General features: G+C 35.8%; 1 long non-coding RNA gene across 1 annotated transcript; it reads left to right on the top strand.

Annotated features, from left to right (window-relative positions):
• The first annotated feature begins 514 nt into the window (after nucleotides 1-514).
• On the top strand, nucleotides 515-21138 carry LOC135410602 (uncharacterized). Its single transcript, XR_010428772.1, has 4 exons — nucleotides 515-2902; nucleotides 3899-4088; nucleotides 19779-19834; nucleotides 20918-21138. It is a non-coding gene; the product is annotated as an uncharacterized LOC135410602 (long non-coding RNA).
• Nucleotides 21139-25915: the final 4777 nt, after the last annotated feature.

The raw sequence follows: 25915 nt of genomic DNA, 5'->3' as shown, positions 1-25915 counted from the left end.
CAGTTAAGTGTCATAAATTTCAGCAGCTCAATTTGGGTTCATTTAATAGAACTATGACAAAAGCAAATGTTTTGTCACTTTCAGACTGTTGCCAGGAAAAATTATAGTGCATAATTAATGATAATCCACTCTTTAATTTGTATATATAAAGGCACAGGAAGTTAGCAAGTTAACATTGATAGCAAGAAATTATATGATTTTCAATGTTAAAGCAGTAGAACTGTTTCATCTAAAACAACGAGTCAGGGGAAGGATAATGAAAGGTGTCAGAGGCACAATAAATAAGATTAGAGTGGACAAGAAGTGAAAAGTATTAACTGCATTGAAATTTTCAATTAGAAAAGCAAAGCAAATCCTTTGTGAATCATCCTCTCCAATTTCTTTTAAACCTTTTTGAATAAATGCAGTTGAATTGCCTGAACACTAGTTAGTACAAAATCAAGCTATTTCAAAGATACGAATTACAGTTTTATGTTGTAACTCTAGACATTTCAGTCATTTTTAAGAGCAAAGCTAGAATTCAAGATTTTAAACACCTGTGTTTGAATAGGCTCGTGGTAGTTAGCTGGTCCTTCCTAAATACCTTCCTAAGCAGACCTGAAATATCTGTAAAGAAATGACAAAATACATTATGTGCTGGATGCTGTGAATCACATAGCTTTCCTACCTTCCTTACAATAGATGGTGTTTCTGGGTAATTCACACTGCTGAACATGAGGACTATGAAAAGCCAGCACAAGGTTATTGATTAGATGAAGACAGTTTTCATCAGCGCACTTCTGATATACTCGTAACATGAATTGACATTGAATTTTCCTGGTAATAAAGCAAGTTTATCCACGTGAGCCTTCAAATTTTGTCCTTTTGCTTACTTAGGAAATGTGACAATTGTTTCTTCTACCCAAGGCCAATTTCACCTGTCCAGATATGAAGGGAAACTCATCAAGTATTAGAGACTGTGATTTTTAAAGCCACTGTGTAGCAGAAGGTGTTAAGGGCCCAGCCACCATTTGAGTGGTTCTATCTGAGTGAAAAGCATACCTGACACCACTTATTTACCACCAAAAACACAACCACTCTGTGGTTAGATCTCTTAAGATCACATGTGTGTATTAGCTCCAAAGTGGTATAGGTGCCAGTAATTGAAATTTACACTTTCCTAGTAAAAGTTTTGATTTTTTTTGCCTTTTTTTTTTTTTTAATTTTTGTAATTACCTTTAATGTCTTGGCGTTTTGCGAATAGTTTCCAATTGGTCTATTGGCATCTAGGGATGCCTTTAATATATCTAATCAATGTGCATGCCACACTGCTTCCAAGAACTGCAAAAGTTGTTCCGACTGTTCTCTTTGTTAGAATTCTTTTTGTCTTTTTTAGTGAATCCTCAGCTGTTTCTCAGATTCCCAGAATCCTACACAAAAAACATGAAATGCAGCTGAAGTTACTGTCCCATACATACTAATACCTGAAAACTTTCTCTTCCAGCTGTGAAGAACTGATGTGTTAAAAAGATTATTCACAAGACCTTGCTTTCCTGTAATAAACCTAAAAAAGGAGACTGAAATAAGCATGCTTTCTAAATACAGTGCTTAAGTCTAGATAGAATTTCAGAGCAACATTTCATGCCTCTTGTCAACACATAAGGATAAAATGCTGTGTCAGAGACTCAGAATGGTAGAGACATGAAAGTAAGAGGCAGCCCAGAATTTATTAGTAACAGGGGCACTTCGACTCTATCTATGCTAACAAACTCAGTGTGTAAATGCTGCTATCCTCCACAACTGGAGGATTGACTGCCCCCAAACAAACTACTACCTATGGCCATTGAAAAGTCCAACTTCTGTATGGCACCCATGAAGTCCTTGAGAAAGCATTGGTTGATGTGAATAATTTTTGTAGGTTAGAGTTTGGAGAGCTGTGACTCTCTTCTCAGTGACATTCCAGAGACTGTTTAATTTACTAGCACAGATTAGTAACCTATAGGGCTACTCCTCCCATTTTTATATTTGAAACTTATTCTGCCATAAAAGAAATCAAATGAAAATTCTTGCTCTGATCTGCTCCTACTGACCTCACTCCTTCACCATGAACTTTGCCAGCCAAATTGAAATTGGATGATATTATCAGGCATCTCTTCAGAAGTTCACTTCCAGAAGTACAGTTTATCTACTGAATTCCTTCTACCTTTTATCTCTTAGTTGCCATCTCTAACAGTACACCACATTAGAATCACAAACAATTAGCTCCATTGTATGCTGTACTTACGCTCTCTAGTGTTTGTTTTCTTCCCAGCTGAATCCACGTGTTGGTTGAATGTTGACATCCACCTTTGACAGACAAATTCCACCATCAATAAATGGACCCAGCTCAGCATATCTGCTACACCTGCACATAAGTACCATACCACTGGCATTCGGAATGACCTTCTTGTGCACCTTTCTTACCCCAAATAGATCAGCTCCAGTGCTAATGGTTTTTTTATTTGAGATTAATATTATTTACCTATATCAAAGTTGATAATTGAGATATTAAACAGTCTGGTAAAACCCTTCCCTGATTCCTATCCATTCTGAACTTTTGAAAACAGAGAACAGTATTAAGAAATGTGAAAACAAATAGCCTTCAAACCTGAAACCTAATACATTAAAACCTTTTAAACGTATAGGAAGAAATAAAATATGAATTTCATAACTATCTTAGTACATTCACTTACTGAGGCCACTTCTATGTGAAATTTTAGGTGGAATGGGAAATGCTGAACCAACCAAGAGTAAGGATCAATATTTTAATTTGCATAGGACATTTACATGTTGGGTGAGATAAATGGCTGGATATTTCCCTTTTCTTCTTACAGGAACCAACTCAAAGAGGCTGGCGTGTAGACAATTAGTTTTAGTATCACAGGTAATCTTTAAAAGGCCTAACAATTTTAACTGCTACCTGTGCAGTCTTCTATCCTCAGCTATTCATCCCAGAATTTTAACAAATTTTGGTTTAGTTGCTCATACATGAAGCTATTTTTACATCATATGATCCAAAATCAGTTCTGAATACATGATGTTTCTGTGAATATATTTTAGTAATTCTGTCAAATGTTTCTAATTTTGTAAGAAATGGGGCTTTTTCCAATGCCATTTATTCTTCGCAGAGCTTCTGTGAAATTGTGTAGGTCTTGTGATGTTACCTGATCAGGCTTAAAGACCCAGACACTGTGTTTCCTATGTGAATCTCTGATATACTTGCTTGTTAGTGCAACAAAAATAAAAATGAGAAAAATTCCTTTAAAAACCCACTTTAGTGACTAGTCTCTGGTACTGATGACTGCGTATAATAAGCACATGGAATGGCATTTGTTTGGAACGCTTTGCCCAAGTTTCTCCAAGGGAAGGTTACCCTAAATGTGAACTCCTAAATCTCAAGTACCATGTGACTTTCCATTGCACTTTTAAAATGACATCTGTATTTTTTGAACTATCAATCTTTTCTTTTTTTCTGTAGAAGTCCAAATATATAGATTCACTGCTGGTGGACTTTCCTTAGATTTCTTCTTCTTTCTGAGTTTGCAAGCCACATTCACCTTCCAGATTTCTCGCAAGAGGAAGAGATATCACAGTATCAAAGCCCTCTGACTTTATGGGTGCAGCTTATATTATTGTTAACAATCATATTCCTGGGTATTTCTTGGTAAAGAGAAATAGGTTGCGCACTGATGCATTCTGATGCAACTCCTCTGCCCTCTCCAGCAGACCACAGAGTAGGATATCTGTCTGCCCAGCACAGGTTTCAAACATTGCGGTCTGGAATCACAGAGGGGGAGTGCTGCCCACCCTCCCCTTGCACTACCCTATATCCCTCCTCAGCATATTGAAAAGATCTTCCTGATATTTTTGACCATTTCAGCATCAACCTTCTGGAAACCAGGCAGTGGGGAGTCCCTTATCTCCAGCAAACTCTCCAGTGAAGCCTGCAAGATGCTTGAACCCTGAAAGGTCCCTTTGGGCTGGGGAAGCAAGGAGAAGGTGAACCGCTCCCCCTGATGCCTAAAAGAAAACTCAGGGAGAAAAAACTCCGAGACAACCTAGTTTTGAAGGTGAGATAAGGAAAGGGTTTAATTTGTGCCTCTAAGGCATAGGGTTATAAGAGGCATGCTGCTTCTGTTACAGATGTTATAATTTATAATATTCTCTGTCCAATCCCAGATTTTGCCACCCCCTGGCTTTTGCCCTGGTCCACCCCTGGTCCTGCCCTTTAGGAATTGGGGCTGGGGTCTTTGAGACCCTTTTCTTCATGATTTTCATCTTCTTCGGGGTACAGGGGGCACATGGTTACTCAGTTCTTGACTGTACTCTTGCAGTTCAGCCCAGCATTACATGTCCTCAAATAGAAGAGGCCTATCTTAAAGAGAGACTAAATGTTTCTACTGGAATTCAGGGGATATTTGATGTGGGGAGCATGGAATAGGGTAATAGGGTTGGGGAATGTGTGTAGTTACTATGCTAAGGGTAAGGGAATAAATGCTGCTGCTTCTAAAATCTATTCTACTATATAACTATTATAAAACTTATAAAAATTAGAAAAATCAGAAAAACCAGATGGACCTTAAGGCATCACCCCCTTTGCTTACCCCAGCTGCACCCCCAGGAACTAAAGAGCTCTCTGCAGACTTGCTAAATGGGTTCTCATGCCCCTGCTTTCTAGCTGGTGCTGAATCGCTGGGCTACTGCAGTAGGACCTGGTTATGTACAATGAACCAGCTGCAGGAGTCAGCTAATAACAATGGAAGTCATAAGGAAGGAGAGAACGAGAAGAGAATGGAAGGAAGTGAAAAGCACATTGATAAATTTTCCATAATACCTTGATAAGCCCAACCAAGAAATGTATTCCGTGGTAAGTGTGCTAATGAAGCTCAGCATCACGGATGCTAGCAGATGGTCACTATGCATTCACTCACCAATTTTTACCATGGAGAACTGTGAAGCTATGGGGTTGGAATGGCTAGTACATAAAATTTAAAAAGTGAGTAACTTGAAAATATAAAGAGGCTCAAACATTATTTTTCTTGTGCTGAATCCTAGAGAAAATGTATGCAGTAGGGTGGTTTTTTTATTTTTTGCATGTGTTTGTACATTTGGATGTATATGACAGCTTTTATCTTTCTCAAGTACAAAATGCTTTCTTATTATCTTAGCGATAGTGATATTGCAGGTAATGATTTTACTTCCCCTGTGTTCAAATTGTACTGAGTTTCTGAAGTACATTTGAAAGCACAAGGTGGACAGAAAAGCACTTTCATGCTACTAGTCTATACATGTATAAGCATTTGTAATTGGGAGACTTCATGTAATCCAGGTATTGTATAGCATGTTGCATAACAAAGGTCCAAAAAAGAGTTTGCAGTTTGTTACTTTGGTTTTCAGGTGTTCATGACCTCTCCACAGCTTTTTGTATTGAGCAATAGAATATCTCTGTTTGACAGAAGGAAAGTTATTTTCAATAATTCTTTTTTTCCACAGCTCCTTCCCACCTGGCCTGCAATATGTAGGGGTACAGGGCAGAATACTGAGAAATACTCAGCTGTTTGAGCTGGACTTTCATTTATGCTTTGAGAAAAAGTTTATATGATCTCTTCATTTCATGCCTAAGAGATTGACTCTTGAGTGGAGGAGGGGAGCAAAAAGGACTCAGTGACTTTGAATACTCCTTCTTTCCTGAACTCTGTAGTGAATGAGTCTCCTAACAGCACTGATGTAATTGTGATCACAGTGATAGGGGAAAATGATCTCTTCAGTGTTGCTTTGACTCAGTTCCTCCCGAGTCAGCCTGTTGGTTCTTTACAAACATTGCCTCATGCCTCAGAGAAGCACTGGATTTGCAAATTTTGCTCCTGAGTTTATCCCTGGAATTTAATTTAACCTTTCACTTTCATCACAACAAAGATATTTGCTATACCTTAATCCAAAATCCATATGCTAAAGACTCAATAAACTACCCTTTTTCCTTGGATATTCAGAAGGATTTTATGTCTTTCTGTGAATAATATCTCTTTGCAAAGTGGCTAATAGTTTCATCTGCTTTTATATTAGCAGTAATAGCAGTGTTACAAAAGACACCAATTTTGGCAATACAATTGAGAGGTTTACAGCAGTCATAGCTTTTAAGATCCCCATTTAACACAGCATTTAAGCACACATGGCAAAAAATCTGAAGCAGCAAAGCTGGGGCAAAAGTACTGGTAGGCCTTATAAACAGGGAGCCACCTCTTTGGAGGTCATCCACTGTTTTAGAGTTGTTTATATACTGTTCTGGAATAATTTGATTTACAGAACTCTTTTTTGGAGTCATCCCTGTGCTATGGTGGCTTGATCATCCCAAGAGTAGCCAGCTATGGCTTATAGCCCTGAAGGAAATGGTACATAGACCTATACAGCTCCCTGTGGTTTATTTCAAAGGCCATACCACAGCTTGGTGCCCACCACTATACAGTTTTAGCTCACAAAAAAAAAGGCAGTATTAGTGAATCAAACAGAGAATTTAAGTTGGAATTTTTTGAGATCTCCATTCTCTTGCCCTCTGACTTCACCATCCCTTCTGTCCCAGAATTCTTCTGTCCCAGTTCTCCATTTTGACCATGCCACAAGTCATAGGACATCCTGTGACTACCTTCGCTACGGGATGTAACAGATTAAAAGTCCAACAAATAACTTGATCATTCTGGTAATACACTGAATATTAAAGCAAAATATTGTATATTTGTCAAGATAGGCAGATCTGGTAAGAAACCAAGTCTGTGTACATGCTCAAATATATACACGAAGAAAATCATAATGTAGCTAGAGATTAAAGAGCTTGGAGAGTGAAGAATAAGTGGAAAGTGATTAAACGGTAAGTGATATCTTAAAAGCATATGAGAGATTTTAAAAGGATCCATGCAGAAAACAAAGAGCTATTAGTTAAAAAAGGTAAATTGCAGATAGCACTACTCTAATATCAGTCCCACAATAGCCATCAGAGATGAACATGTGATGTAATTTCTTTTAAATGGATGCTATTCTAGTCACACTTATCATCCGCAGAGAAATATTTCTAATATCTATATCAGATGATAAAACTATTTTCATTTATTATTGCACTAGATTTTTCCCAAGATTCTTACAACATTTTCTTCTTTCTGCATGTCATTTTTTTACTCCTATAACAAACATTGAACTTGTAAAGTTTCCTCATTTTATTTTTTTATATATAAGACTCAAATGTTAATAGAAATTTTAGAAATAGGGAATATTGTCTTGCTTCAAAAGTGAGATAAGTCTTTCTGAATTTCAGCCTATATGTTAGAATTTCAGCCTATATGTTAGCACAGATATAAGTATACTGTACGTGATATATATATTTATAACATATAATTTAGAAATACCTAAAGTAAATAGTTTTTAGTCATTTCTTCAGTAGTCAATACTCCTCTCACAACACTTTAGCAGGACTATCTGGTTTACTTACTTCTAAATGAAAAATAAAACCTAAATAATTTTCAGAAATTGATTTCTGCTAAGTTAATGAGTGATGGATCATGGTGAAATAGTGCAATAAGTACATACTGTTGTCTTTGGGGAATAAAGCGGATTTATTTTTTTTTCCATTTTGTACATTAGAACCACTTTGTAGCTCAGACTTCATCTCTGTTTACGGTGGCGTTTAACCCCACTGTCTGGTTATTATGCCTCTGATATAAATACACCCAATGTTAGCAGCATTGAAGACATAAATGAAACCCAACAATATTACTGTGATAGAGTCTATATAAAGTTTGCTGTGTAGCCAGCTGAGAGGAGTAATTTCTATTTTCCAGCCAGTAATTGGAGAGTAAGATGCACTATGTTTCAAGGCCTTGAAAGCTCATTTTATAATGAGACTAACAAGCTAAAATCATCTATTTTGTCTGAGTGAAAGTAGGGATGATTTGACGGTGATCTATGATTACCTGTGTAAGGAAGATATTTCTGCTTATAGAAGGTTCTGTGATCCAGTAGAATAAAGTGTAATGAGATTCTGTTTTTGAAAACTTAGAGCTATGCTCATTCAGACAGATATTACAAGAGAAAAGTCAATCAAATTGGAAAAACTAAGCTAGAGATCTCTTGGGTTCTTTATCACTGTGTAGGATACATGCTTTGCACTGAAAAAAAAAATGATAGCAGCACTTGCTTACCAAGGGGGTTATTTTATGGTCTTGTGCCTATCTTCGCAAAACAAGCCTTCTTCTTACAGTGAAGCAGTTGGACTCATTGAGGCAGAAGAACAAAATATTCAACCACAGTTTTCACCAAAGAGATTTGGAATTTTTATGTTTATTTGAAAGATGAATGCTGACAAGATATTTTTTTCCATAACTAGGTCTTCCCTGCTACTTAATGTATGACTGCAAATATGGTTGAATCAACTAGAATATTCTTTGGTACACCAATATTTCTACTTCATTGTTAATTTTAATATCTGGGTTTGTTAATATAAGTTACTGCTCTTATTTAAATCAACTACAAGCCTTAATACTTGAGATCTTTTTCCATAGGATGCAGAAAGATATATCAGTCTCTGATTTAGTGATTGTTCTTAGGGAAAATAAATTTAACAAATTTAAATCCATAATTTAAAAATGTATGCAATTCTGCTTTTGTCAATACATGTATATGCAAAAAAGGGGAAAAAAATTACTGTTTGTCATGAAAATGTATATATTTCATTGCCATAAGTCATCTCAAAATGTTCTTTCTTTTTACCTTTCTTTTCAGTTTAGGGTCCATATTGTTTAATTAGTCTTGTAAAACTTTTCAGAAGATAGGTATAGAGCATTTTATATCAGCTAAGCTATAAAGAGGAAACAAACAACTAATTGAAAAAAAATAAACATCAATCAGTAATACAAAATGCAATACTTTTCCAGTCAAATGTAGTTGAAGCATTCAATTTTTAGACATAAACAATTATTTTGAGGTAATTTTTAAAAGATAATAAGGTAGGAGGCTTTTCTCTGTAAACCTGATATTATTACATTTTAGCCTAATCATACCATTCATTCTATGTCATTATATTTTTTTTTTCAAATTAGTTTTGCTAAATTAATTTTTCTTCCTTCAAAATCAAAACTATCCTATCCCTTCTCCCTTGAGGTTTTTATCTTTAAGAAAGTCCCAATCATATCTCACAAAAATAACTCTAGTGTTTCAACTTTCAGTAATTGGATGGATAGAATAAATAAGTCCTTGGGTAGATAGCAGTATTTGTTTTAGATTCACTATATTTTTCTCTAGATGGGAGTGCCATGAAACCATCTGATCTGACTTTGAAAGAAGCTATTTTATAGTATTTAAAAGATACTACATATCATGTTCTGAGAGTTTACATTGATGTAATGCATTGAAAATGTAGAAGATTGTATGCTGGAAGACCATTTCAGAGATTTAACTGTTTTAAGACTTCCACTTACAGACTGTACTGCTATCACATGCCTGAAAAACAGATACCTGTAAAACACCTTCTAAAGCATAATTTAAATTTTCCATTAATAAAGCATTAAATATTTTTCTCTGAGTGTCTACTGAAAAGTAATAAGGAACGTGACTATACCTTCTAATAAAATACAGTTTTCCCCTCATTCCCAGACCAGAATTTACTTACAATGCAATTTAAAAAAAATCTTAGAGTCCTGAGAAATTATAAACATCGTTTCTCAGACAACTCTACCAGTACGGGATGTAGAGCATGTGGAACAATAGAACCATAAAAGATGTGAATTATTTGCAATGGCAGAGAAGAACTTTGCTCTCAGATTTGCAGGACAAGAACTAGAGATGCTCGCCTGGGACAGTGGGAAGGAAGGGGAGAAGGGAGGCTGCCTCCCACACATAGCCCTTTCACCCTGAGTGGGTCAGACACAGCCTACAGGAATTTAGGATGCTCAGGGAAAAGAAACAGACCCATTTTTTCTTTTCATATACTGAGAAGTTTCCATTCTCTTTCATTCTGTACAGGGTTGAGAATACAGAAAAGTATAGGACTCAGGAAGCACATCTCCACTCATGTTTCTATAAGCTGTAAACCTCAGTAGATGATATACGCATGTACTCACACACTTGACTTACAGGTTGCCACTGAAACCTAGTCAAGCAGCCTTTCTGTCATTTGTTCAAGCCACAGTTTCAGAGTCACTCTGTCTTTTGAGTCCCATCTAAGCCAGTTTCGGAGCATTATATTTAAAAATTTGGGTTGTTTAAGGCATCTTGTCAAAAAGCTATGCAAGCTGAAAATATATCTGAATATAAAACAATGTATTTTTGTGGAGAGTTAAAAGTCATTGACCACAGTGAACTGTCATATTCCAGCTGAGTAATTCCCTCCTGCTTATTCATTTTCATACTATATTCTCAATAGTAATTTTTGAATGTATTTATATGTTACATCTTTATACCTCTGTTGTGACTTTGTTCCAATAGCAGAATGGGAAAAAGTAATTTTTTATTTTCTTTGGTGAAAAAACCCCATAAGGTAGAAGTCCTGTGGAAAGTTTTATGCTTTTTGTTGGCTAAATACGCATGGGCACCAATTGATTTATTTTTCTCTGTTTCTGAACACTGATCACTCCAATAATGTTGTAGAAATAATTAATAAAAAGAACTGATGCGTTCCCACTTTTTGCTTTTGCTAATAACATTTTGTTTAATGGGTGTGTAAGAGGTTCATACAACAAAATGAAATATTGAGAGAGATATTGAAAAATGTACCGGTCTGTCTGAAGTTCTTTGTTTTGAACAGTTACACGTATTAGTTTATCTGCAGCCCAGGCAATGAACTAAGACAAAGGAAAAGTTCTTTTCTATTTACTTGATGTTGGTGTCACCCAACAAAATACTATTGCTACCTCACTGGTGAGGCAAAAAGCCTATTAACATCACTCAATGCAAGTTCAGGTGGAAAATATGAAGTAATTCCAGAGTAGTCTAAGTCTTTCAGGAGCTTTGTGATGGTAGGACTTACAGCACAGGTAGTCATTTAACTGTTGAAAACATCTAAGGCTCTCAGGCCTACAATTGATCCATTTTATTCTGACAGTAAACCTTTCCCAGCAGATTCTTTTATTAGTGAATTAGAAACTGAATTTGCCCCTTTTGCGCTCTTTAAAGAAAATAAAATGTAGAATGCTGATTATGGGATCTGCATTTACTTTTCTCACTCTTGCATTTGACTTTATATGTAAAGCATTGTGTTTTTTTCTTTTTGGCATGTTAGGCATGTTTGTATTCCATCCAGAACTGCTGGGCTCCTATTAGGCAACACTCTGTTTTTCTATTATTAGAAGGTAGTATGACCCTGAGTAGCACATTAAATTACAAGGTGTAATAGGAATCCATCTTAGTCAGCCCTCATAGTTTGACAGTCTTGGGGCCATTTGAGGAACAGGGTGGGTTTTGGTTAATACATACTAAAGTATTTGTTAGTAAAGTTTCAGCCATTCAGTTTTCCACGTTTTGGTTTCAATATGCTTATACGTTATCAGATTTTCACTGTTACTGAAGGATAGTATACACATATTCTTTTTTCTTCCTGATCAATAACCCTCAGATGTGCCTTCACAAGCAATATCTGTCCATCAGAGGCAATCTAAGCTGATATACTGCTGTTGAGTTATACCAGAGAGCATTCGTCAAAGCCGTATGTTACTCCCTGTTCTTGTACCCAGCCACAGAACAAGTTGTCGCATTGGCCCCAACTGTGGAGAAGCAAATTGTTAGGATTTTATTGTCATATGTATTAACCTGCTATAAAGAGAATAATTTACTTATTCAATTAACATGAGCCATGGTTGTAAGGGCTGCCATTTGATTTTCTAAGCTGCATGAGCATTTCATAATCAACTTGTAAAAACTGGGCCATGATGCATTAGAAGCTATTAAGCCATCATTTACAAACACTTTGAAATACCGCCGAGTTCTTTTATGCTTAAAAGAGGAAATAACTGATGTATTTCAGTTTGGTAACATTTGATAAATTCATGCATGGAAAGCCTAAAAGCACTGTTAATTAATCAAAATCAAACTAATGGAGCAATTGCATTTGTGATTCAAGGGGGAAGGGAGATTTTTAATAGAGCTCAAGGGAGTCAGAGTCCCAACTTCTGGTGAATTTAAATGGGAATTTGCTGCCTAGATGCCTTGGGTGTTTCTAAAAACCTCAGCTGAAGCAACTGTTTGTGTCCCTTCTCATCCTCATTTAGAAGATGCTGTTGATGAAGTAACAGCTAATATTTAATGGCACATATTGTGCATATGCATTTAGCATGCTGTGCGTGTCATATGAACATTAAAAGAAAATAAGTTCCACTTTTCCCTACAGTTCCTTGAAAATGAAGAGATTTTAGGACACTCTGTAATTTTTCAAATAGAGTTAAACCTTTTCAAACCTTTCTGTATAAAGTTTATATGAAAATTCAAAGGTACCTTGAGCAAAGTCATGGACAATAGTGCAGAGAACCATAAAGAATTCAGCATTTCCTGTGGAACATTAAAAGAATACTTCCACTCATATTAAATATAGATTAACTTAATCTTATAAGGACTTTATTTCATTAAAATGTAAAATAGACACAATTATTGGAAAATATCACACATTTTGAATTAAATTCCCCTTAATTAATTGGTGTCTATTATTTCTAAAATTTCTTCAGAAATATAAGCCATTTAAAACTTTTTTTTAACAAATACTTGAGCATGATACCCATTTAGAGCTGCCTTACTAAATTTTATTTAAAAAAAAATTCATGACAAAATTTTTTTAAAAGTATCTACTATGAATACTATGCTAATTTCTATTAAACATTTTGTTTTCCAGCTTAAAAAAAAATCATAGAAAAATGTACCATAAAACTGAAAAATTCATGGCTGCCAGTTTTATGACTGAAAACACAGTTAGTTTTTTTTTATTTGTAAATGACACTGTGATGCTTGGCAGGACACACAGGGGTTGTACCAGATCTCCAAAGTGGCAGAGCAATCACATTGCCCAGGCTACAACTGACTGAACAGGCTGCACATGCTGTTCTGCTCATTCAGCCGCCCTAGCACACATTGAGAGAGGTGCACCTTTCTGAACTGCACAGCTACCTGGAGATATGGCAGCAGTTCTAAATTAACAAAAAAAATTGCATCTTGTGAAATCTCTGGAACCAAAAACTTCTGAACTGCTCTGTTGTTTTTTCAAAATAACTGCAATAGGATGGGAGTGGCATTTTTCTGTTTCCCTTAAAAGTAGTGGAAGTACTTTACTCAAAGTTCAGTTGGTTGAGAACTCCAGTTCTGTAGTGTGCATCCTATGAAGTGCCTTGATTTCAGACAAATTTCATTCTCTGATACAATTTAGCATTTTGTTGTGCAGTGGACTGCAAGTTAGCAGACCAATTTTTTTTTAAGTAGTTATTTTTTAATTTTACATAGACAAGATTTGCCCAATAGATAGATATAAATGATGAAACATAGTGAACAGCACCTGAGCAGAACCATATATTTTTAGAGTCATGACCACAGGGCAAAATATTCCATTTGTAGGTACCTAAAATGAGAGAAGATTTTGGAAGTCAAGGACTATATGACTTTGCTAGGTATCTTCCCTGATTCAAGTTCCTATCAAAGGCATGCAGGAGTTACTCATTTTAGATAATATATATTGTAGTAGATATTTCTTAGGATGTATTTAAAACTCATTTTTAAAAACTTTAAGTGGTCTGCTTTTGAAAGGAGAAATTCTACAGAGGTAGAGGCAGGGTAAGATGTTGATAAGTACAGCTGATTTTAATGAATTAGTGCATACTAGGCTTCCTTACTGACCATTTTAAAGATGGTTAAAATGGGACAAACACCAGGACACTGATATAGCTTATTTCCAGAATATTAGTCTTTAATTGTGCTCTATGAATAAACCACACTAAACTTTTTTTTTGTTCAGAATCTTCCCTGAGATCTTTAGAAATGTTTTTTGAAGCTATTATGCATGTGTACTTAAAGTATGCTAATCTAATATTGTTTGTTTGTCAGGACATGGAATATGACAGACTTTTCTCTACGTTTTAAATTTTACAAACACTAACTACAGTCTAAAACTAAAGGTTACACAAAAGATCTTGCCAGAACTTTTTAAGTTGTACACAAAAGTTGGAAGGTCACTTATTTTGGATGAAAGGTACAGCTAACCTGATTTTAAGACATTTGAAACTAATTTTTGGGATCTGTAGGTGGTGTCCTTTTGGATACCACAGAACAAACAAGAAATATGCTGAATCACGTGCATAATATGTACATTTGTACTGCATTGTTATGCCTGCTGCTATGAAAATGTGCCTCTTAATCTTTGAAAATCTGTGTTTGAAAATCTGAGTCTTGATAAATAAATTGTTCCAATTGGAATACCAAGTGCAGTTTTTCTCAGGCTAGGTTGTAAACAAGTGTTTGTTAGTCAACTAGACTGTATCTGCAAATCTTTTTAGGGTTGCTAAGCAAGGGAACTTGGGATTGTTCACAAAATTAGCAGTTTTCATATTCTCTTTTAGTATAGGAAAAAAAATGGTAACCCACATTCACAGTATTCTCATTGGCTAATTTTATTTTGGATGTGAGCCTGTACAGACCCTCATAAAATCAGTGAGTTTTGAGTATCTAAATAAGTAAAGACAAATACAAAGAACAACTGGGCATTTCCAACAGTGCCCTGCATCAGCTAATTCCAAGATCCAGGACTCAGAGCTGTATTTCTATCTAACTTACCATGGATAAGAACCATCCATGTGTAACATAAGGACAGTGAGACGAGAAAACCAACAGTTTTAGAAGTTGTTCTCTCAGCCTTCTCACTTCTGTTCAATGTCAGAAGAAACTCAGCTGAAATGTAAAAAGCTTATGACATTTGAACAACAGGGGAGAGAAATGGCTGGGAGGGGATGAATCAAGACTGAAAGCTACAGCATCACTCTGCTAGTTAACGTTCAATAAAACTTTCACAAACCACCACAAATCACTCTACACATTTCATCATTTGAAGCCTTTTTATTTCATGTTTTCTGAGCCCCTGAAGAGTCATTTTATTTCCTTTCTTGTGACGTTTTCCTTTGAGACCCAGAAGCAGGAGAGTAAACTTGAAATCCTATACCAAAAAAGCATGTTTATATTCTTTTGGTTTTTAGAGGAAAGTAGATAAAAAAAAATAAAAAAAATATAAACAGAATTCTATCTGTAGGAGTTGCAAGCCCAGAAGATACCTGCCTAAACTTGAGCTACTCATTTATTTTATTTTCTTTATTCCGGGAATAAATTTGCAGACCTTGATAGTGTTACCTGTGAAAGCAAAGCAGCTGAATTTTAGAGATATCTAGATGCCTTTTTCTAGATATGTATCTTAGAAAAATCTTAGTATATTTTGATAATTACTTCTTCCATTCTTATTCTTTCCCTTCCCCTCTGGATAGTGGAAGAATCAACAATTGCAAAACTCCAGTATTCAACCACCTCTGACACACATTTGACTGATCTTTTTTTTTTTCTATGGAAATAAAATTTCTACAAAGTCATGTGATTTTCTGTTTTGGCTTTGTTTTATTTTGTAGCATGCTTTCCTGATTGAATTTTCTAATTTAAAAATCAAAATATCTCATTTTAGTTGAAAGGTTGGACACTAAAATGTGCAGCTCCAATCTGTTGACTAGCACTTAATTGGTGCTTTCCCACAATATTTCATTACGATATGGCAGCTGTAGACCAGATCACTGTTACTTTGAGGGGTAAATATCTCCAGTTGATTACATCACTGACAGAAAAATACATTTTTTTTTTTTTTTTGGGCTATGCAAGTTTAGGGACACCATGTAACTAGCAATGCAAAACAGCAATGCGAAAACCTTTTCCGTTGATGAAAAACCCCAATATATATATATTTGATTTTGACATTTTAAAATAAAAATATTGGAATTTCAAAATCTCATTATGAAATCAGAGAAATGCTGAGATTTCCTTCAGGATAGAAAAAAATGTAGATCTCAGTTAATATCATCCTAACTGTTTAAATTTGCAAAGGCTATAATTATTCTTTGTATATTAATGGTTTTGCTATTTTTGCCTAAATATTCATTCTTTGTTTTAAACTCTGTAAAGATGGCTACATAGGCAGGTCTTACAATCCCTCATTAAGTTAACTATTTCCTTTGTTTTGATTTAAGCACATGGAAATGTTATGATACAGCATGCTGGTTAAAAAAGGAGTCTAACATGGCATTTGAACTGTCTCAAGTGCTGTGTTGAGGTTCTTTGTGCTGTTTTGTAGGTAGCTTATGTCTCATACACAAAAGAGCATTCTTTTTCAAAGTGTTATTTTAGATCTCATCACGCACTCCTAGCATGTACATAATGAATTCAGTTAGTATCTGCACATGGAGGAGATGAAGAATTTGGCCAAAAAACGGTAATTTTATCAGTCTTAACTGAAAGTTTCCGACATGCGTTTGGCTTTGTTCCTGCCATTATTGCTAAAAATTAGGTTCTCGATCTGGAAGACACAGATTTAGGAAAATAACTACCCTGATACTTCCCATTGTTAGAAGATTTGCACCTAAAACTGGAAGAGGTTCTAGGTGAGTTTCTCTTACCAGACAGATTAAACCCCTCTAAAAACAAGCCCCTCTCAGAAGAGCACTGAAGAATCAGGCTGAGACCAGGTTTGGCTACCACGCCCTCTCGCACCTCTCTAGAATCAGGGCTACCAGGCAGCTTCAGGTGCATGGGCTGCACAGGAGGGACAGGAAGAGCACATGAAGCTTGGTGGTGAGGGATATGACCTCCAAGAGAATGCTTTTTTTCTTAGATACTTCATTTTAGTTTAAAAAAAAATCAGACAATGCAATTAATGAAGAAACCTCCAAGCAGAAACTGAAAATCAGGTGATGGCTTTTTAGGCATCCCATACTCTTGCTTACTTTCTCTTTATTTTGCCTTAGAAACGCTGCCTAACCTGTAGTCGGACAGTAGGGGCACAGTCTGAAGTGAATGCTTTAACTGTAAGTTTATCACCAGCTGTTTTAAAGGAGAAAATTAACTCTTTCCAGCTTCCAGAGGAGAGGATTTATGTGTTTTACTCAATGGAAAAAGCTCAAATTATCATCCTTGCAAAAGAAGAGAAGTCACACCTCAGAGGCAGCTCAGCTGTCTGGAAACTGTTGGCAATAGGTGTCCTTACATTCGCATACCTGTTGCTGTGAATCTCACGAGATTAGAATAACCAGTTTGATTTAGCCTGAAGAAGCTCAGTGCCCTTCAGATGCTTAATAATGAGAAAGTCAAGCCCACTGTTCCATGGGACCAAGGAAAGACATGAGATATTACTCGAAAAGTTTTCAGGGACTGAAATAAAATGTACAAAAAAAGTTAAAGAATCTGCACCACCAAATGCTTAGGCAAAGACAAATATCTGTCTAGGATGGTTTAGTCACAAAATAGTATGTCAGAGGAATCACATGAATGCTAAAGGTCTCTCCTCACTTCTTCTCCAGCTATGTATAGGTTCCTATGCTGGACCTGTGAATGCCATACACATTATACCTTTTGTCAAGTGAGTTCAGGGAATTTCTTTGCAACGCAATGTGGGATATTTCAGTAAGGATAATTAGCCCAGACAAACTACTGTACTAATTTGCATATACAACTTCCAGAACTGATGTTATGCTTTTTCTGGGATTCTTGGATGCCATCCACTTTCCTCTGCACATTATATTTTCTTACTATTTGAGCTTCCATCCAGTTGCCAGCAGGTAATTGACATTTCTCCATCCTTCCAAGTTTCCTTCTATATTTTATCTCTAATTTTGATCCATTGACTATAAAAGATTATTAATAAGCATGACTCATATATAAAGGACTTAGTAAAAAGTTAAAAAGCAGAATGGTTATGTTAAAGGCATTAACTAGCTGAAATATTTATCACACCTTCTTTTAACTCATTGACAGTTATTTATCATACATATGAACTTCTTTACATATATTTTTAAGTGTTAGAGATGGCTTAAAAAAGGCAAAATACAAAAAAGTCTAAACTAGTGATTTTCTTTTAATTTTGACCTTCATAAAAAAAAAAAAAAAGAAAAAAGAAAAAAAGCCTACAGCACTGCTTATTTTCATCACAATGTTATTTGTTTTGTGCTTTTTAGTTCAGGCTAGAGTGAAGTTGATTTACATAAGTTGATGGCACGTGTGTGTGTATATATACACTTCATATAGCCATTTTCAAGCAAGCAGTTGCATTTATCTGCTAATTGTGAACTGTCAGAGGTTGCATACAGTGTTCAAGTTTAAAATTACTGTATGAAAAAGAAGCTAGAGGCATATTCTCATTCAATAAACATTCTCCTTTTCTGCATGGATATTTCTGTGTTTTTTCAGCTTTTTGGATAAGTGTCACTGCTATAATCTTTTAATTAATATTGTGCTGTAGAGTGAAGGCATGAATGGATGCTACTGGCTGTTATTGCCACAGTGCCCAGAAGGATGCTACTGTTTTGCCAAAAATGTTCTGTCACTAATGTGAGGCCTGTTGACAGACTGTTGTTTATATGTGTCAACATGATGCCAAGTCGATTGTTTCACTACAGGAATCCTGGCTTGGCCCCAGTGGCTGTCTGAGGCTCTGTAGACAAAAAGATACTTTTATGGTGGCAGTGAAAGAGAACAGCTTTTTGGACTTTTATCTGGATCTCATAGTAACTATTCTCTCATATATATAATAAGAAGATTAATAATTGGGAAATTTTGCATGGAACTTGGTACATGATATTTTATATTTTCCGGACAGAGGAAGAAATTTAAATTTAAGTGGGGCTGTTAAGTGAGTCTAATCAAATTATTGTACTTGGTGTTTAATCACATTAGTCAGAACCAAGCATAAAACATTGCAACATGTTTGGAAGTGTATTTTAGTGCAAAAAGTACCATTTTTAAAAACTGTTTCCTATTTACTCAGAAAAAATAAGTAGATTCACTGCGGGTGGAGAACTGCACTGCAGATTTCTTAATATGGACCTCACCTTCTGGGGTCGCTGGATTCCATGCTCAGACTCTGTTCTACACTTCTCTTTGTGTAGCACACAGCAATTAAGAGGCTCCAGTGGTGTAGAAAGAGGAAGCCGATCCTTTCCATTTCCCCCAAACAGTTGATGTATTTTTAATAACTCCGTTTGTCTGCTTCAGAGGAAGATAACTGATTATTGCTCAGTTTGAAAGCTTAATATTTATGTAAATATGTTAAATTAATGGGAGAAATTTTATCTACTATTTAGAAAAAGTCATCTAAAGAGCAATCTTTACTATTTCCATCTTGATTCTTTCTCATTGGGTTATCTCAATTTTTCTCAAAGTAGCATTACTACTGGAAAAGTATCCATAATTTCTTGCCCAAACCAGTGGGATGTTTGTTACAATTAGATTGCCAACTGTCACTTTTGGGCAGAATCCTTAAATACACGGTCCTGTCGTCTAGTCAGAAAAATGTCTCCAAATCTCACATGAAAATGCCAGAAAAATCCATCACAAGGATGTAGAAATTGTGTGAAAAATACCTCCAGCTTTTGATCACTCTGCCCAAGGCTCACCACATGGTATCCCAAATATTCTTCGGAGATGCAAATTCAGTATAGCTGGTGCTATAAGTCAGTGATAATAATGTGACTCAGAAATGTGATCAATCATATTTATGTTTATCCCAGGCTGAACTACACTACTGAAGAAAAGACCGACAGCGTGAAGGACCAAGTCTTTCAAGGTGGGCTTCAAAGTGCCATCTAATAATGATATCAGAACTGCTACTACTCATAACAAATTGTTAATGCCAGACCTGTATTTGTACTTATAAAGGTCAGACTTCCAAATATATTATTCTGATAAAATATACTTCCTTTGTAACATACAGACGCAATTCAACTACTTTGATCTTTTGCCCCCAGTCTTCAGGGAGTAAACCTTTTCTCCTTTAAATCCAATAAGCTTGGCATGTGTGGATCTCTTCTAGCGTGTGCTAGAGGGATTTCTTGGAACTATGTAGGCAAGTGACAAATCTTGTAGCTGTTTCAGTAGACACTAAACCATGTTCTACGTGCCGCCCCTGAACCCCACCTACAGCATTCCTTGTGACTCGATATCCCTGCCATACGGGACAAAAGAAGCTGAAAATATACTGCAAAGTATTGATATGAAAATCAGATAAATTCAAGGCTGAGAATCTTATATAAAACACCTAGCTCCAGGGATCTGGTAGTTTTGGTACCAGCATATTTCTATTTTTCTGCATCATACTGAGAGGTAGAAGAGTTATTATAGTGAAGGATTTATCTGTCTTCAATGCACCAAGATTCAAGCATAAGATGAGAGATTTAGTGATAAATCAATATACGATAAATGCAAACTGGCTGGATCTGCCTTTCATTCTCTCAAAATTTTGGTTACAAATATTTTGGTTGCACCTATTTAAAACAGAGTGAGGGCAACAATGTATTTTCCTTGGTATAGCTTGATAAATATTCTTTTTTAAACACTTTTTTATTTGAAAAACACTTCCTTTTTCCTTTTATTTAGATTTTTAAAAACCCAGAGCTTTGTTTTAAGTCTCTAAGAAGGCTGAAAGAAAATGAATCTGTCTTTTTTCTTTTTTTTTTTTACTTAAATTGTGGTTGCGGAATTCTAAATTATGTATGTGGTAGAGTGTATGTAGTGAGAAAAGAGCAAATGCCAAATGAAGCCAATGACAGTTTTAAAATTCATGAAAAATCCAAGCTAAAATGAGAAGCATGAACACTATAAATCATTACTTCCTTGCCTCACAGCCAGCTAATTCAAGAATCTGCATCAGTTTTATTTTGCCAGTTGTGTAATCTAACACAGCCATCGAGGTTTTGGGAATCCAACACGCTGGTGCGGAGTTCAGTTCTGGTCCACCCTGCCTGTACACAGAACATTCTTCTAAGAGGTAAGGCATAAAAAGATTTTTTTTTTTTTAGGTCACTCCTTAGTCACCGTGGAAGAGTGCACTTGCTTGTCTGCACATGCTGAAACTGGTCAACCTTCTCTTGGCTTGCCCCATGAGACAGGGATGTGGTCTCACAGGAACTGGAGATCTGTCATCTCATTTCCAGATGCATTGTAGGTAGATCAGATGGGGTTTTTAGCCTCTTTAGGGGATGAAAATATATGGATATCACATATCACCAGGTTTTTCTTCTCACCGTGACAATGTGACTTTTGCAGATAGCCTGCTGTTCCTAACACATCTCAAAGAGGAGGTGTTTCAGTCTTCAGAGTGAGAAAGAGTTGCCTTTGACTCATCACTGGCTTTTGACAGTTTTGCTGAACTAGGGCCAATAGTTCCTTATTTTCTACTTGCTTAAAATCACAACATATCAAGTTGCATTTGTGTGAATAACATGCTTTGGAATGCTTATTAGCAACAACTAGAATTTAATGGTGTAGTTAATTTAGTTAATGTTTAAAGTTATTTACCAGTCGAAGGATTTCTCTCTTAACCAATACCAAGCAATTCTATTTGCAAGGTAATTTTAGACTATTTATAGTTATTACTGTGTATGTTATTTTCACACTAGACATCACATAGATCTAAATAGGCACACAGTGCCCAGATATCATACCATCAAGGTAATCAGTCTTGCAAGGATTTCTTATTTAGTCAGACCCCTTAGTCCAAGTGCAGATGTTTAGCACATTAAGAAATAGCTTTTCTCAGACCACGTTTGGCTCGATATTTTGAGATACATTTCACACTGAGATCGCAATCTTTATCTTGAGCAAATGGAGATCTAATTAAAAATATATTAACTTGTCTTTCAGCTAGCCTAGTTTAACTGATTTCTGAAAGTCAACAGCCTTTCAGTTACATATATCTTAATGGTGGTCTATTACCCTTGATTCATGCAGCTTTCACAGAAATTAATAGGAATTGCTTATACTGAAGAAATTAATTCATATCTCTCTTCTTCTCTGCTAGCATGATTTTGTGAAAATGGAGCAGCTGAAATTAGTGAAATCCTGCAATTTTTACATTTTTTTTCTGATTCGATTTAGACATTCTACTGAATTTCTATGGAATTATTTTATGGCTCCCATTTCTTCCAGATGACTACAAACAGGAGCTAATGTAGACATTTGCATTTTCTGCAAGTTTTTAAAGATCCAAGTAGCAGCTCCTTTTTTCACTTCCCTATGGGAAGGACCCATGGATATAAGTCACCTAACTTAAACTGAACAGAGTGCATGCATAGCATGAGATGCAATCTGGTCATGACTACAGACTGTCCTCTGGCTTCTCTTGTTTGGAGAAGAACGTTCTAATATAAAGGTGATTGATGTATTATTTACACCTCAGCCTGTCCTAGCATTAAGACAACACCTATCTAGAGTAAACAACCTGGAGAATCATTTGTAGGTGAAATAAATTAGAGAAGGTAAGAGGCCGAGTCCTGCTTAGACCTGCACCTGAAAGTCTGTGGCAACTTTAAAGCGATTTTACATACATGATGCTCACCTGCAATAGACATCAAGTTGTTACTCTTTATTGGACCTTTCCCAGTATTTATTATTTTCTCACTTTGCTCTTTGTTTTGTTTATCAAAGGAAGTTCTGTGATTCATGGAAGTCTAATATTTTCTGTGATGTAATTCCTAGGTGTAATTCGGGAGGTAGATACACACTCCGAGAAATCAGAAAATATTCCTGTATCTTAGTAATTCAGTGCTGTTAGGATGAGTAAGAATTTTCTTACATGCATTTCTTAAATGAAATATGCTTCACCGCAGAATACTGCTTGACAGATAAATATTTATTTGCAATAGTTCCTATAGCTCTGCATGTTGCCATTTTAACAATAACAACATCGGCATCAGAGCTTAGCTGGCAAATGCCGTAACAGTGCAGAAATTAGAATGGGATACACCCAGTTCTTAAACAGGTATACATAAGGACTCTTTAACGTCTTTAAAAATATTTTGCACAAATTTTTCAGGCACTGTTTGGACTGTTTTTAAGGCTGCCTCTCCTGTTTTTCCTCTACAATTACTGCTATATTGTGCTTCAGTGGATTGTGGGGTTCTTTGTTTTACAGAGTAGAGGGGGGCAACATCTCCTCTTTCCTATAACATTAATTGATCACTTTAAAAACTCCTTAAAAATGCATTTTTCTGTCTACTCACAAATGACTTGTTTTAAACATCTACCATTTGTTCCTTCAGAAACACTTCTAGAATCTAAAATAAATGCTCGCTAGCTTTTTTTGTGTTTTCTTTTCCTCTTATAAAAATAATTTGCATTGGGGTTACACATGACTTTTTCTCATTTATTCTAAATTGAGGATGTATTTCATTCATTTTGTCCATAGGTAAGGACACATTTCATTTTTTTTAAATAAATATTATGTGTATCTGGCATTTAGAAGTTTCTTAGTATTTAGATGCCATATTACAGTAAAGTGTTAAACAGGAGAAAGTTAAAAACATGTATTGAATAGAATCAATAACCTATTTTAGGTAGAATCTAACTAGAAATTTCTCTGAGAGCATGGGATAAACGTTGTTAGTACCCTGAGCCATCTTGCTGTGGAAATGCCGTCTGGTGTTTAAAAGCAAAGTTTATTTTAGGAATAAACTAGTAAATAGGAGAAGTCCTAAAGATTGATATTCTGAAGATGATATAAGCAACTATAGTTCATTCAGAAGCTACAAATCCACCATCCTGGCTCTGCAAATGTTGTAGTGAGCCACTAGAGCAGTGAAATGGAAAAGTGAAGCTTGAAACATTCATCTCCCAAAGGAGAAGAATGAACTCAGGCCAAGTATGAGAAATAGGAGATGTCAATATATTTTGAATTACTCCTAATGGTTGTAGATATTTAAAAAGGTAACTCAACAGCCAAGAATATAGATGAGCTGGAATCTGAGTTGCACATCCAAACCTAGTTGCTGGTTCTCTTAGAAACCTGTGCATAGCACAGGATAAAATGGTGAGGTCGTAGAGGAAAGCTTTCTGAAATACATTGTATACAACTTTCTCAGTGCAGTTGAAATAGGATGGGTCTTTCTGGTAATTTTTTCCCCCTTTTTCAGTATTTTCTTTCCTCTAAACATAATACAGTGGATGTAATCTCTACTTGCTTCTAATGGAACAGTAAAAGAGAGAGAATAAGATTATCATATACCCATTCCTGTATTGCTGTAACTTGACTTAGCCGTCAAAGACAGTGTGTTCTTTCACCATTCCCTGAGGGAACATGAATGAGCATTTTGTTTTAGAAGGTTGCATTTGTGTTTATTCGAAATTTGCATATTCCTATATGTGTTAAGAAAGTAAGGTCACAGGAGTTTACCCTGCATTGATACAGGAAGGCAGAGTGGGTAATGAGTAACATCTTGCTCCTCCATACAGACGGAGGGTAGATTTGGGAATGCTACTTTAGTGAATCTCTGAAACTTCTACACGTACTTTTGTCCTTCACAGCCCCTTTCAAGTAGGGATGGGGGATACCTAGAACTTGGCAAGTATAAACAGAGGTCCAGCAACATTTTGTGCAGTTTGGAAACAGGTAACAAAAAACATGGTGGACTTGGACCCATTCTGGCTTGTCTCTTTGCTGACAGTTGGAGATGTGATGGAGTTTGAGATTCACAGGGGACTGAAAGGGAGGAAGGGACAGGAAGGCATAGGTAAGATCTGAAAAGGGCTGGGGAGAAAAAAAAGAGAATTGAAATAGAGACATGGTTGAATGCACACACAATAACAGGGAGGGGGAAAAAAACAGGTGCCAATAAGATGAAATAGTACATGAATCCTCCTAACTTCTCCTTAGTGGCACCTTTTCTCCTGTATGAACAAGCATTTAACAAGAATTAATACTGAAATCAAAAGGGATTACTTGCAGAGTCAGGTACTACTCGTTGTGACTAATGATGGCAGAATCAGACCTTTATTTCTAAAACAAAAAACAAGATGAAAACCAAATAAATCACTTGGGCTATGCAGCGAGGGGATCTTAGAAGTCCATATAGGCTGCACAACTCCAGTCATCTTCATATTCCTTATTAACTGCCAATCTGTGCTACATTCTGCTTTTACTTAATATTATTTTTGATGGTTGCAGAATCTCTAAGTATATACTTAGCTTTTCTTCTAATGCACGGAAAGGTGAGACGTGCTAAAGTTTCTAACAAACTTGGTGAATCTTGGAATCTTGAAAAACACTTAAAACTTTACTTTGAAGTTGTTGATTTGGTGTCTTTTTGGTTTTGTTCTTTGTTGTTGTTGTTTTGTTTGTTTATTTGTTCTGTTGTGTTTTTTAAATCTTCTATCACTAATACAGTCATATTTTTCCTAGCTGTATTTTCTGTGTCAGAATAGCCCTGAAAGAGCCAACGAATACAGGTGAATGATTCGTTCATTTTGTTCACTAATGAATAATTATAGAAATATTGTGTGGGTTTTATGGATGGGGATTTCCATTTTTAACTACATTTCTCTGAACTTTGTTGCTGTATTACTTTGTTATGTATTCAGTCATTGTGGTAGATGCTAGTTGCATTTCAAGACTCATTTCTTACTTTCTCTTTGAAATATTTCTAGTGTGTCATATTATGGCTTTGACTTTTCTCACCGAAACAAATGATGTATGGTTTATATGATACACAGAAGACACTGGTATGCTGGTATGTCTACTTTTTGAGGAGTGGGCTCTTTGAAGAGAAACATCCCCACATACTGCAATTTTATGTGAAACTAAATCAAAAGGCATTTTCTAGGAGCACACCTAGTCCACTGCAGCTGGTCCACGGAACCACACTAAAACTAGCCC

The sequence above is a fragment of the Pseudopipra pipra genome, chromosome 3 (assembly GCF_036250125.1).
Source record: "Pseudopipra pipra isolate bDixPip1 chromosome 3, bDixPip1.hap1, whole genome shotgun sequence".
NCBI classification, from domain to species: domain Eukaryota; kingdom Metazoa; phylum Chordata; class Aves; order Passeriformes; family Pipridae; genus Pseudopipra; species Pseudopipra pipra.
Note: the sequence above shows the minus strand (reverse complement) of the source record. Positions and strands in the feature narration are given on the sequence as shown.